Source organism: Bactrocera tryoni, chromosome 1 (assembly GCF_016617805.1).
Source record: "Bactrocera tryoni isolate S06 chromosome 1, CSIRO_BtryS06_freeze2, whole genome shotgun sequence".
Taxonomy (NCBI): domain Eukaryota; kingdom Metazoa; phylum Arthropoda; class Insecta; order Diptera; family Tephritidae; genus Bactrocera; species Bactrocera tryoni.
Window position 1 is genome coordinate 79,591,101 of NC_052499.1, and position 15,611 is coordinate 79,606,711.

The window sequence follows — 15,611 nt, forward strand, 5'->3', positions numbered from 1 at the left end:
AATTTTTGATTCGAAACAAATAGTATACATATCTTCGAAGCATTTCAAGCTTTACATCCATTGAAGCTTTCGAGCTGACGAAATTTCATTAAATTCTGTCATTTTATCCGAAAGTCACATTAAAATCAACTCAAGTTATGGCAGTATATTCATTCCGTTATCGATTCGCCATTTTTCTGCTCGGTATCTTTCTAACTGCGCCCTTGTCAAATATTTGAAACGTATAAGCAAGGAAAAAGCTATCGATTTGAATTCGAATTCTTTACCTGCACAAAGTTGCACCGCAAGTGACGACCGCTCGTTCGCATATTAAGTATAGTTTGATCAATTCGCTTGCTCACTAACGTCTAGCGATTCGGACTGCTGTGAATACTTATCTATTTCTATATTTACTGTACTCCAGACTTGTTCCATAAGCTATTGGCAGCGAAGTCAACTCTTAGGCTAGGGTAATCCCTCCCTATTAGTAACTTGTAATAATAAGCTTTCCAAGGCACTTAGTAAGTACCACTTTCCACACAAGCATGTTTGTAATTCTTTACAATTGAACTTAAATTCGGTCCGACAAATTGCTTTACCTGACAGAGAAAAGTGGCCTTTGGGTGAGGTGGACACATCCACAGTGATATATGGTTGGGTTCAAACTAGATAATGGAGTGGGAATCGCCCTACAACTGCCAGACTATTGCATTGTCATTCAAGCGGAAATCATAGCAATTAAACAAAGCCTTCTTGTTCTAAAGTGTGTTAACAACGAGACAAAAATTTATATATAAAGGTAGTGAATAGGCTTTGAAACTACTAAAGTATCTTAGGGTTTCATATAAGATAGTAAGATAATGATAATCCAACCGCTTATTTCACCATAAATCTTGTCTCTTTGATATTCGTAGCAACTCTAAAGCAGATGCTCTCGCCAAAGCTCGAATAGGAGTTCTAACAGCTCATCGTCTCATTGGCAGACATGTCAGCGGACTGGGAATAACAAAAAATTAACGAAAGAAGTAGAAAAGACTTTAGAACAATTGCGGATATAAAACCTTTGATATTGCTGAAATTCATCAGGTAAACAAGGTGGTTCAGAGAGGACATAATAGAATAAGGAGATTTTAGTTTCAGTGGTTTCACAACGGATCTGATTTATTGATTAAGGTTAACGGTATAAAGTCATATAAAGGAAATACTTGATGACTAAGAAAATATTTCGCAAAATTAACGGGTGGTCCAAGGCAGATCACGACTAAGGCGTGTCAATTTTCATGTTATTTTTATTCAGTATAGTTTGGAATTTTATCATGGAAAGACTTACGCCTGAACAACGTTTACAAATCGTTCAACTTTATTACGAAAATTCATGTTCTGTAAAAAATGTGTTTCGCGCGCTTCGCTCAACTTATGGTCAACATTGGTCCACTGAGCGTACTATTCGCAACACTGTCACCCATCTTGAAACCCAGCATTCATTACTGGGTAATATTTGACCGAATTGACAACCATGGAGAATCGATTCGGCGCCGTTCGCAACAGGAATGACTTGACGCATTTTACGTCGAGATCTTAAAGACTGAACGCGCTCGAACTTTCCAACCGATATCGCTTCGATCTATGGGCTCTTGAAAAGTTCCAAAAAGATCCGACGTTTTCGAGCCAAAGTTTGTGCATCGATAAGGCCCATTTCTTGCTCGATGGGTATGTCAACAAGCAAAATTGTCACAATTAATTAGAATAGTAATCCAAAGAGATTCTAAGGCTGCCATTTCATCCAGAAAAAACAACGGTTTGGTATGGTTTGTGAGCCTGTGGATTCATCGGCCCATATTTCCTCAAAAATGATGATAGTGAGAATGTAACCATCAATGGCGATCGTTATTACGCCATGATAACCGGCTATTTGAGGACTGAAATTGAAGCTCGTGATTTCGGCGGCATTTGATTTCAACAAGATGACGCCATTTCCCACACATCGTATAAATCAATAGATTTATTGAGAGAACACTTCGGCGAGCAGGTAACTTCACGGCTTTAGGCCGATCGATTGGCCACCAAGATCGCGTGATATCACACCCTTACACATTTTCTTGTAGGGTATGAAAAGTATAAAGTCTATGCTTCGATTCAGGCCTTAGAGCAAAATATCACGCGTGTCATTCGCCAGTCGAAATGATCGAACGAGCCAACGAAATTTGGCTTCAACGGATAGATCATGTGAGATGCAGCCGCGGCCAACATTTGAAAGAGATAATCTTCAAAAAATAAATGCCAAAGAATATGCTTTCGAATGATAATAAACATTCCCCATTAAAGTTAAAGTTTTTGTGTTTCTTTTCTTTAAAAAAGTAAGAATCTCAAATGGATCACCCTTTACTTGCCCACATATGTATGTATGTAGCTAAAAAACAAAAAGAAAGCAAGAACTTGATGACTAAGAAAATATTTTGCTAAAATATAATAGTCCATCCCTTAATTGTATCTAAATTTATAATCATTGAAATAAGCACATATTATATATACATATGTATGTATGCATGTACATAAGTATATAAAAACGCGCCAATATCTCATTTTGTAACCACAAACGCCATTTGACAGTTGCATTTTACTATTTGCCACTTTAGCCGCCGAAATGGATCATCGCCAAACAGCCACTTTAATTTTATTTAGTAAACAGAAAACTATTTCAATGTTTACTCAACAGTTTGCGCATACACTTACACACACTTGCCAGCAGCCAGAGTGAGCTTTGTTTTCATTTGCGAAACTGAACACGAAAATAAAACACAAACACACACCTACATAGCTTTAACTACAAGCGCACTGCGTATGCACGAAGAATGTTCGTATTTCTATGTATGTATGAGTGTGTGTGGGCATTCGGGAACGCTAATATGCTAATACAAATGCGCATGATCAAAGTGCGCATTAGCTTGAAAACTTCAAGCGCCAATGTGGAATTCAACTTCCGCTTATGGGCGCTTGCTGGCGCGCCGGCTGCCCACCGCCGTCCGTCTACCACCAACGCCCGCCCATACACTCCGCATACAGTCAGCCGGCAAGCCAGACGATCGCTAATCGAACGAAAGCGATGCGAAATTCCAAGCGAAACGACCAGATAACCTCGACGAGTAGCGACTGGCGATTAACGATAGCGATGACGTCGCAAACCTCATACAATCGATCGACAACGGAACGCCAACGTTCGCTTGTCGATGCCGTTAGTTGGGGGGGTGGTGGGATCGGCATTGAGCGCCAACAAGCGACGCAGCAGCCAAGGTAGGCATAAATCAGCAGCAGCAATACTTAGTTGTCAGTGTATTTGTAGCTGAGTACGGCACTCTCCCGAAACATTGCGAATTCATCGTCCACAATTCATTCGGCGAGTTTTTAACGCTGGCAAAACACGTGGTTTTCAAGTTCACCGCGCAAATTGAAGACAATCTGACAATTGGCTTTCTATTAAAGATTTGTTTTCCTTGCTGTATACTATATTTATGCTAAAAGCGTACACATATTTGCATGTAGGCAGCAGCACAAATATACATGCATACATTAGTATATAAGTATGTACTTTCAAATACTATGTACCTACATACATACATATGTATAGGCGCGCAGCAGGTATTTATATTTTTTATTTCCTTTTTACTCTCTCCCATCGGCCTTACTTTCCGATAGAACTTCAGCGAACTATGTTGTCATAGTAGAACAGAAAAAGCACAACAAAGCAAACATAAATGAAATATATGTGTGCATATACATATGTATACACATCTATATACATACATACATATGTGGTAGTTTAGAAAAATACGCAAATCATTTGCATACAGGTAACCCAGAAGCAGAGAGCATTTACTCACACACACACATATAAGTATATTTATATATTTTGTTATATGCAAATATGCTACATACATACTTGTACTATATAGACATGTACATACATATACATACATACATATTTGTTACTATATATGTATTTAGAGGCCTAATAAATTCAAATAAAATATTTGCTCAACATCCACGTCAACCAACGCAACACAACGGCAACGACCAATTTAGCAAAACACTATTGAAACTTTAAAGCCAATGAAACGGAGCAAATAACAAACAAAATAAATAAAAAATTTTAATAAATTTCAATAACAGCAAACTAAGAGATATTCCCCAACAAAGTATCAATTCACTAGCGTTACTCTTAACTATGTTAGTAAGCAGCTAAAGAGAGTTGTCAATTTCTGCACTTGAAAATGTGTGAAGATATTGTGAATTTCGCCCAATATTTATAATATATTCTTGCTACTTGTTGCTACAGGACATGATAGTATATAAACAAAAAATATATATTGCGAAAAGTACCCAGAATTGTAAATAAAACCCAAAATATTCAATTATTCATTAATATTTATTTTGTCGCCTTCAACGTAATACCCATCAAATGTTATACACTTATACCAACGATTTTTCCAGTCCTCCAAACACTTTTCATAAGCACTTTCTGGGATGTCCTTCAGCTCCTTCAGTGAATTTTGTTTTATCTCTTTGACCGACTGAAGACGGGTTCCAGGAGCGGCACTTTCTGCTTCGGTAACAAGAAAAAATCACAGGGAATAAAATCTGGTGAATACGGTGGTTGATCGATATATTTATTGCGCTCTAGGCTTTTAATTCGGTCACAATCGTGGCACGATACGATGGTGCATTATTGTCGTGTAAAACCCATCTATTTTTCTTCCACAATTTCGGCCGTTTTCGGATATTCTCAATATGCCTAAATACCCTTGTAGAACCAACAGGGGTCATCTCGTGACTGATGTCCAGAACATATTAAAATTATTAATGGAAAACTTCTCCAACGTGCTAAATGGCAGTGAGTGCATAACACCAGGAGATGGTGAACCCGATTCCCCAATCGATGACTTTGGAGCGGACTTTCTACTACCCGACCATGAAGAAGTTCCAGTAGCAATTAGAATATGGTCGGACGAAAGCATGCCCGACGATTGGAATTTAAGTGTGCTCTGCCTAATCCACAAAAAGGGAGACCCCACAATCTACGCCAACTACCGTGGAATAAATGTAAACAACATCACATATAAAGTTCTATCGAGCTTACTGCAATGTCAGTAACTGACCAGATATTCCCCATGCGTCAAACCTTAGAAAATACCCGTGAAAAGAGAATCGACACACACCACCTCTTCGTCGATTTCAAATCTACTTTTGACAGCACTAAAAGGAGCTGCCCCTATGCCGCCATGTCTGAATTTGGTATTCCCGAAAAACTACTACGGCTACGTAAGCTGACGTTGAGCACTACCAAAAGTTCCGTCAGGATCAGGAAGGAAACCTTCGAGCCGTTCGATACCAAACGAGGTTTCAGACAAGGCGATTCTTTATCGGGCGACTTCTTCCATATACTTCTGGAGATTATAGTGCGAGCTGCAAAATGTACAGATGCTGGCGTACGTCGATGATTCTGATATCATTGGCCTCAATAACCGCGACTGGATAAGGAAACGAAACAAAAGAGTCTGATAGTCGACGAGAGCAAGACCAAATATTTCCTGTCATCAAACAAACAGTCGTCTCACTCGCGACTTGGCTCCCACGTCATTATCGACAGTCATAACTTCGAAATCGTAGATAATTTCGTCTACCATATTAACACCAACAACAATGTCAGCCACGAAATCCAACGCAGAATAACTCTTGCCAACAGGTGGTACTTAGGACTAAGTAGGCAATTGAGAAGTAAAGTCCTCTCTCGACGAACAAGGTCAAAACTGTACAAGTCTAAAGATCAAGTTGGCTGCGAAAAGAAATAATAAGATCAGCTGTTGTCATCAAAAGAAATTACTTAAAGAACGAACCACTAATTTTCAGAATAATGCGTTTAAAGAAAAACTGTTGAAGCTGATCGAACCGAGGGGGTTACACTTTAGTAGGCTGTAACTGAAATACTATTTGAGATATCGGAAATTTGAGTATGTTGTTCAAAAGTTATTAACTCGACATATTTTAAGATTCGCACTAGGTTTTTTTTTTGAAAAGATTTTATCTGACGATATAAATCACAATTACCATCATGGTAAATAAAAGCAGTACGAATTAAAACGTATATATCACTTAATAGGTCCAAATCTCTACATTTCAGTACCTAAAGCCATAAACAAATATTTAGTTTACTTTTACTCAACAAATGACTAACCTTTCAGCTTGGAGCATCCACAAAACTAAATTAAGGTGAAATGGAGATTCGAAGATTGGCATGTACAGATAGAATATTTACAGTAGATTTTGGTGTAAAGATTTTAGACTTTTAATTAAACTATATCTAGATGTTTTCATAAGAAATAAGTTTTCACCAGTAAGAAAATCATAGATTTTTCATTTTTCGCAACTCAAAAACTTATAAAATTATAAACTTTTCTAACGAAAGGCGGCGTAATTCTTCCACATCTTCAACTCCCTGCTCACCCAAATGCCACCTTCAAATTTGTCTTTCAAAACCAAATATACATACATATGTATATGTATATAGTACATAAGTTATTCAATGAAATGACATAAAAACCTAACCTAACCTAATACAAGTTTTGAAAGCGACATCACTTACTCAATTGTAAAAGCATACATCCAGCATATGCGGTTATGGCGAAGGTAGAACGCGATGCTCAAATGAGAACAAAGTTCGCAAAGCAATGTTTGATGGTTGACAAGCTCAATACACTGGATGATAAAGCAGAAATAAAAAAGAAAACTCGTAAAATGACAACATAGAACATTTGAAATGATAATGGGAATAAAGAGAGGAAGAGAAAGGCACAGATACTACAAAAAAAAGACAAAATAAATTTGTGGTTGCTTTCAGCTTTTGCATACGGGAATGTAATCAACAACACGTACCTAATAGTATATACATCTGTATATCGTACATATACATACATGTATTTATTTGAATTTATTATCAATGATTATTTAGAACATTGAAAACACAGCCCAGTTAACCAAAAGTTGGTTTAATATCACATTGATTAAAAGAGAGAATCTTATAGTTATTCAGACTAGCATATTATTTTTTTTTAATTTTTATGAGAATTTATAGAATTACAACAAACATATGTTGTATTGTTTTTACAGCATTTACTAATGACGGGGGAGGGATGACGTGATTTTGACAGCTCGTGGCAGTCAGGTTTACTTACGGATATGTGTCAAATTTTCTCAGTATGTTCAGTAAGGTCTAGCAATTCATCATTGTCGATTGGGTTTGGAACAAAGCTTGTAATTCTTCCAGTTTATTATGCAAATTCACGTTTTCCGTTGGCTGCTGTAGAAACCACTTTTTATCGAAAAATCATCTTCTCAGATGAGACAAGTTTTTGCTTTAATAGCTTCGTGAACAAACAAAATTGTCATTATTGGAGTGTATAATCCTCGTGTGGTTCAGGAAACGTATTTGGATCCTCAACAACTAGTACTGTGCTACTTTACTCCCTTGGAAAGACCAGGCGGAGAAGGACATGGCTATACTTGGAATCGCCAATTGGCACCACAGTGAAAAGGAAGAACGACTGGCGCGCTATTGTAAACACGCTAAGAACGACGAAGAAGAAATGCGATTTAACGCCTCTAGATTATTTTCTCTGGCTGTACGTTAAATCAAAGGCTTACGCCAATCAACCAGCAAAGCTCGAGGAGCTTGAAGACAACATTTAGCGCACTATAGCCGAAATTCCGCACCGAGCCATGGAAAATTTACGCAAGTACAGGGTTTGTCCGGAAAGTAGTATTACTGATTTAAAAAAATTTATTGAAAAAATCGTTGCAGTTCTTTGAAAACTTTCATTCTCCGGAATAGCCTTGAGAGCTGTGGTACATGCTGCTTGGATACCCTCTGTCGTCTCAAAATACTTGCCTTTCATCGGCCTTTTCAGACAAGGAAACAAAAAAAGTCCGGAAGTCCACATCTGGGCTGTAGGGCGGATGCGGAAGTGTTGGATTGCCGGCCTTGGTTAGGTAGCTGTTCACAAAAAGACGGTGTGAGCCAGGGCGTTGTCGTGGTACAACTTCTAATCGGCTGCGATGTCTTCTCGGACCCAATTGATATTTCGTTTGAGTCTCTTGAGGACTTTCACGTACAACTTGGCGTTGACGGTTTGTCCAGGAGGAACGGATTCATGATGGACGATGCCCTTGAATTGCTCATTCTTCCGTTTTTTGTGCGAGGAAATGCCGGCGTGTGCCACTCGGAAAATTGCATTTTACTGCTTGCCAAAGCAACATCTCTGTCGCAGATTTACCGAGTTTCGCACAGAATTTAATCGCGCAGCTCTGCTCTAAACAACAGTGTGTTTTCGGCTTGCAATACTTACAGAAACAAGTCGCGCGAAAATGTTTGTCCTGATTCTCCAGGTGCTCGGAGACAGCTGACCTGCCGCTCGTTCGTTAGCTAGGAACGCCTTCTACCGAACCCAATCGGTGCGCGCACGCTCCGAACAAAAGTCGCGACGGAAGAAAATCCTGTATGCAAAGTAAGCTGCGGTGGCCATTGGCCGACATTTTATTCAAATCAAAAATTAAAATTATCTTAAAGTTGATGTAGAGTATAGAAAGTCTGCAGCATTCTTATTTCTCTGGGAAGGTACAATTGATAGATAAATATGATCAGCATAAACGTCTAAAATATGGCTTACTGGGTAATAAAGCAGCTGATGAGAGAATATACGCGCTACCCTTTACTATTCATAATCAAAATAGAAGAACAGTGAAAATAAAAAAGAAAAGCACAAATTTTCAGCCTCGTTGAAAAGAGAATATTTCTCATTTTTTCCATAACTCACATATGTAAATACATACATTCATATGTAATATTTCATAGCGGATGCATTGCGTTAATTGTTATCAGAAACCATAAAACATTAATATAATTCACATTTGTTAGCGGAAATTTGGTATGGAGGCCGCGCACCCACTTGTATGATTCCAGTTGCACGTGCTCGCTCTCTTCACAACGCACACATACCGTTACAGCAGCAGCGCACTCAAGTGCGAGCATCAGCGTAATTGGCAGCGCTGTAGCGGCATTCAAGGCGTTCAACGCAGGCAGCGACGTTCCCATTAACAGTTAGCTGGCGCTGCCTTCGCACACATACTCCACGGTAGAGGGTATGAATATTCTTGATTACCTCTCAATGTGTGTGCTTTTGTTGTTATTTTCTTAACACAAAGCTTTTCGACACTTCGACCGCAAGTTGTTGGCACCGAACGCCGCAGTGGAGGTGGCAAATTTCGCATGGCATGGCATGTGTCAGAACGGTGACGCAGCTGTTGTGTGCGCGCTCTTTCTCACCACTTTGCTCTTACTTGCGCGCTCTTTTTCTCTCTCTACCACTTGGCATACAAGTTGCAAGTAATGCAAGTTTCAAAGCATCTTCAACGACTACCGCAAGTTCGTGCAGTGTCTTCGGCAAACTTCGTCTTTTCCGTTGTTAATGACTTTTGGCTTCCTTTTGCACCTTCGCAGTGCTTCTTCTCGCTTACGCCACTGCACCAACTAACTGCTTGCTACATTGTTCACCGTTATTCCGCGAGGATTTCGGTCCGTTCGTGTTTTGTGGGAGTGACCAATTGCGGCATGGCAGGATTCTGCGCAGCTCATGTCCTTGCATTGCCGACCTGTTATAGGTTGACGTTTATGCTTAATTGTTGGATTTGTTCAATTGGAAAATAGCGCGTTCGGCTCGGTCGAGTCGCCTCCTCAGCGCATACCATCGCTTGACTTTTGGCATTTGGTGCCGCATGGCAAGGCAGGCACAGCCCCTACGCCGCAAGGACATTTTCGGTGTCGGCCGTCGGCTCGGTAGAGGCGCTGCAATCAAACACACCCACACATGTATATACGTCTATTTGTGTGTATGTCCTTCATGCTCTCCGTTATATTTGCGTATCGTTGTGTTGCTACCTGTCGCCACCATCTCCTCCCTCTGCACCCGATAGTTGGCATATTCGTGTGGGTGTGAGTGAGTGTGTGTGTCTGTGATAATGAGAAAGTTTATTTGATTGGATGCATATTTTAAAGCGTCGCCTTTGGTGGTTGCTTATTGATTCGTTTTCTTACTATTTCATCTTCAATTGTTTAGAAACTTTTTACGGAACTCATCAGTGCCGCTATAATTCACTTTGAGGTTCTTAAAAAACTTTTTTGGCACAGCCAAAAGAGCATTACGATAGCTCAAAAGAAGAGGAATATTTTTTCTATTTTTTTTTTTCTTTTTCAAATGGCTGTTCTAACCTTTTGATATGCAGATTTCTCTTTAAGTTCTTACTACAACTTTATTTGCACTATTTTTTTCATAAGTGGAGGTACTGAGCATTTGTGTAAAGATTATTTTCTATTTTTAAGTGAGGAGATATCTCTTAAACTGTCGTTTTAGTTACAAAATTAGAAATAATATCTATTGCAAGAGCATATTTTAGTAGTGAAATTACTTGGGTTTGCTTACAAATTGCTTTAGCGCCTTAATATATGCTACTATTTTTAAATTTATTTAGATTTACATTACATAGATTTCTAAGAAGGGTAGGATAATATTTCGGCGTCTAATTGGTTTTCATAAAGTCCCTAAATTCGATGACTTATTTAGCTGGAACAAAGTTAATTGTCATGGCTGTATACGAACTTTATCTAGGCTATTTGTGTATTATGAATTCAATTCCCTAGGTAAAATTAAAGAACGATATTTTTGCCAATAGCCAATAGATTAATCTCTAGGCATTTTCGATTTGCCAGACGTATTTCTCACTAAGAAAACCTATTCCCAATTCACCAACCTTAAACTTTGTGGGGAATCGTTTTTGTATAACGGGTAATCAAAGTAGAGGTACTTTCTCCAATGGCCTTTTTTCGACAGATCACACGTGAATCATGTCAAGCTGTTAACATATGTATGTTATTTTGTTTTCAATGTTGTTTGGCATTTCATCATGGAAAGATATACACCTTAACAACGTTAACAATTCCTTCAACTTTATTACGAAAATTCACGCTCTATAAAGAATGTGCTTAACGCGCTTCGTTCAACATAATCGGTCTAAGGGCACTATTCGATTCTTTCATTGTTGGATAATATTCGACCAAACAGACGACGTTCAGCACGCAGTGAAGAAAATATAGCAGTCGTAGCTGAGAGTGTAAACGAAGACTGTGAAGAGTCGGTTCGGCACCGTTCACAGCAACTGGGACTGACGTATGGAACAACTTATGTGCAAGAAGTGAAGCCGTTCCACCTTCATTATTTTGCTCTATAAGCTCTTGAAAAGTTCCAAGAAGATCCGAGCCAAATGTTGTTCAACCATGAGGCCCATTTATGATTCAATAGGTATGCAAACAAGCAAAATTGCTGCATTTGGAACGACCGTTATCGCGCCATGATAACCGACTATTTGATGTCTGAAGTAGAAGTACGTAATTTCGGCGACGTTTGGTTTCAACAGGACTGCGCCGCTTCTCACATATCGCATCAGTAAGTGCATTTATTGAGAGAACACTTCGCTTAGCAGATATTTTCACGTTTTAGGCTGGCCACCAAGATCGTGTAATAACACACCGTTAGAGTTTTTTCTGCGGGGATATGTAAAATCTAAAATCGGACAATCCCGCTTCGATCCAGGCCTTGGAGCAAAACATCACACGTGTCATTCGTTAGTTATCTGTTGAAATTCTCGAACGACTGATCGAAAATTGGACTCAATCTTCAAATAAAATATGTCAAAGAATGTTTTTTCGAATGATGGTAAACATTCCGTAATAAATTTAAAGTTTCAATGTTTATTTTTTAAAAAAGAAGGGAACCTCGAAAAAGATCACCAAATCGCCAAGTTTACAACTAGATACTTCTCCTTTCTTCGAAGTAGGTAAGCCTCCGAAATCGCAAAAAAAATCTAATGAAGAGTTTTGCATAACCAGCAGTTAGATGCTTTATCATGAAGAAAGATCTTCTACAATTGCCTAGTGTAAAATTTTGAAAGAATTGATTTTGTTTTCATATTTCGATAGTTTATACCTTAAATATTATTAAAATACATTAAATTCTGTTTTAAATGCCGCCATTTTAAATTTTTGTTTCTTTTTTTTTTTTTTTGTTGATCATGGGCCTTAGGACGGCGAATATCTGCGAGTGTAACAAGATTTTTTTTTTTTGTCATCCACGGAGGAGGTCAGAATCACTGCAGTAACAGTAGAGAACCCTTTTTTTATATAATTTTTTTTTTTAAATTTCACTTTTTAAACTTATATAAAACTTATCGTGAAAATTTCAAAACAATCAATACAATACTTTTTTAATTCCTCTAAGTGGGCCCCTAAACTTTGTGTTGATCGCATCTTGAGACCACGATCTCATAATGAAAACAACCAAATTTCTTGTGTTTGAGAGAAGCTTAGTGGTTCTTATAATAAGAAATATTTTTGTCAAAGAAGAGTTCAAAAATATTTATTAACTTTTTGTAAAGTCTCCTTCGAATTTCTATCTGATCAAAACAGTTAATTTTTTAGCTAAATTACCACCAAAAAGAGATTCCTTAACGGAAATTTCACACAAACACACAAGTATGGTATACTCTCTTGATTCCATTCTTAAGGCCTCTTTTACAACACAAATCAGCCATAATCTGTTAGCAAATTCACAATAATATCAAATCAAATATAAGAATATACTAAAAGAATCACGAATGCAGAAAATGCATTCTGGATTTAGAATATTAGAACAGTTGAGTTATATGTATGTATACCCACATGTACGGTATATACATAGGTATACTACATATATACATATAATCATTCGGTACTTTTTGTCAGAGGTTCAGTGGCTCAGCTGAGGAAATTAAACTGGAATAACATACACACACACACACATTCAAATATATGGATTTTTACGAGTACGAAGAATATGTTCATACATGCTTATATAGAGTACAACAAGTTTGCACTCACAGAAACGGTTCAACAAAATTCAAATCAAATGCAAATTTGCATTCGTGGGTTGCTAATTAAGTTGTGAATTTTGACGGTGAAGTGTGAGTGGCATAATTGTTCGCCCCATACAATAAAATGACTAAAATACATAAAATGCCAAATTCAGTATAGCTTTTAGCATTTCGATAGAAGCGTATTGATAGCAAAAGCATATATAGCTGCCATTGTATGTAGAAGTACGAGTGCGGTTCGACAGGTATTTGATTTTGCAGATTCCAAAAAAAATTTCATAAATTCTCCGGAAATATGACTAACTGTCAGAAAGCCATTCGTCTTCAATACCACTAAAAATAAATTTGATCACATTATTATATTTCGAAAGCAGTTTTGACAGCCCATAGATGATTTATCTTTCAATCACATGGTTTATGTCTTAGCTGTTCGATATCCGGATTTTACATGAAGATAATTTATTAAACTGAAAATTTGTTAAACCCGAAAACTTTAACTCGAGTTTATGAACGTGAATGTACTTTAATCGATTCAATTAACGCATATTGATTGCTGTTTTTAGTATGCGGAATATTGCTATCTGGCTTACAGCAAAAAATCGAGTTATTCTTCCAAATAAATACTGAAAAGAGATCGCAAAATGATAGAATTCTTTCAGCAAACTCAAAGCAAGTCGCTCAATTTCATTCATCTATTACCTACCACAAGTCAAATATTCTCTCGCTAAAAATTCTTACAATATTAATCAATTATTTGAAGGTAAAACTTTTGAATATTTATAATAAAACGAAGGATTCCAATAAAAATGGAAAGATAAGCTAGATCGAACAACTAAAAACGGTGTATTCTGCTGTTTTTGTTGTTGTAACGGGTACCTAATACCCGTTAGGATGGTAAGGATTAGATAAGCTGTCGTCCGAGGCATTCAACGGTTGACCCAGGAAACGTGCTGTTTCGACGGGGCCGAACCAAAGGGAGAGGGGTGTCTGATGAGTGGGGTTGGTGGAGCATGCACAGAGTTGCCCAGTGTCATGTGGACACTCATTGCGCGCAGTGGATATATTGGATATGTCGGGGTCTATTCTGGATAAGTAGGAGTTTAACCTGCTATAGTATACAGAACGAAGTTGCGCAAAGCTCACTCTCGTTTCTCCCAGCAACTCGAGCTCTTCGTCTGCATTGGGTGGTGGTTTGACTCCGAGTACGCCGACGGTGAAGGTTCCACTGTGAACGGCGGTCAGTGCTTGTCGGAAGCTATTTGCGTCCTAACTTTTTGCGAAAGCATCCCAGCAGGAACTGCCTGGAGAGGAGTTCATTATGCTCCTTAACTGGAAGCATGTGGACCCTACTACGTAGATGTTCAGCAGGAGACATCAAAAGGTATCATTTCGTAGTCCGGACTGCAGTATTCTGACAGGTCTGAAGCTTCTTCGTCTGCATGCCACTGCATCCAGGCGACCATATTGGTGCGGCGTAGTTGAGAGCCGGCCGGCCGATTGCCTTATAAGTTCCCAACAATGTTTCTTTGTCCTTTTCCCATGTGTTGCCGGCTAGCGATTTGAGGATTTTGTTGCGGCTCTGTACTTTGGCGATGATCGCGGTCTTATGAGGAGTGACCGAGCATAGACTATTCGGAATTTTGACGCCATCGAAGTTCAAGTCTGTACTCCTTCGTCCAGTTTGTAAATATGGTTACTGTGGATTTAGTGGGGGAGAGTATTAAGATTCGTGTAGAGAAGGAGTGAGAAAGGTCGGAGAGAGGTGTTTACCTTTGAATGCATGCCATCGATTTTATTGCCCGACGTCAATCATCAGCGTACGAGGTTATGGAAACTCCCACAGCCACCAGGGGGAGTTTCCAGATATGGAAGTTAAACAATAAACAATAGGAGATAGGGGAGAAGTTAAACAACAGCGGAGAGAGGACACCCTACGGAAACCCTTGTTTGATGCTTCTCAGTTTTGAATTTTTGATTTTTGATTGACGATCGCTCAGGTAGTTCATGGTCTACCTCATCAGCCCTGGAGGAAGCGTAGTTTTTTCGATGTTCTGCAGTAGTATTTTGTGACTGACTGTGTCAAAGGTTTTCGAGAATTCCAACGCTACGAGGATCGTTCTCTCACAGAGTAGTTTCTGGTTAAGGACGCGAACTATCTAGGCGTTTATGACACTAATTGATGTGGTGGTACTGTGCACTTTTCGGCAGCCATGCTGATTATTTACTAAGCTCAGGTGGTGAGTAAAGGTTGGGAGTAGCAAGGCCTCAAGTGTCTTCACTGTTAGGGAGAGGAGAGTTATCCGACGATACGACTCCCCTTTGTTGGCTGGTTTACCAGGTTTCAGTAGTGGGACCACTCTTCCGACTTCCCGCACGTCAGGTATTTGAAGAGTGGTCAGCGACAGGTTGAAGACCTTGGTTAGGTAACTTACTCCCGTCAAGATTAGATGCTTTAGCATATATGTATATGTGTAGCATATAATCCTAATCGGCTTGGACACTTAGTTTAAATAGATTAGTCAGGGTCAGATTTGATCGTGTCATGATGGTATTATCTTTCAAGGCATCAATTCTAAATTTTTAAGTTTAAGTACCCGATAAAAAGGGTAGCTCTTTCATTCAAA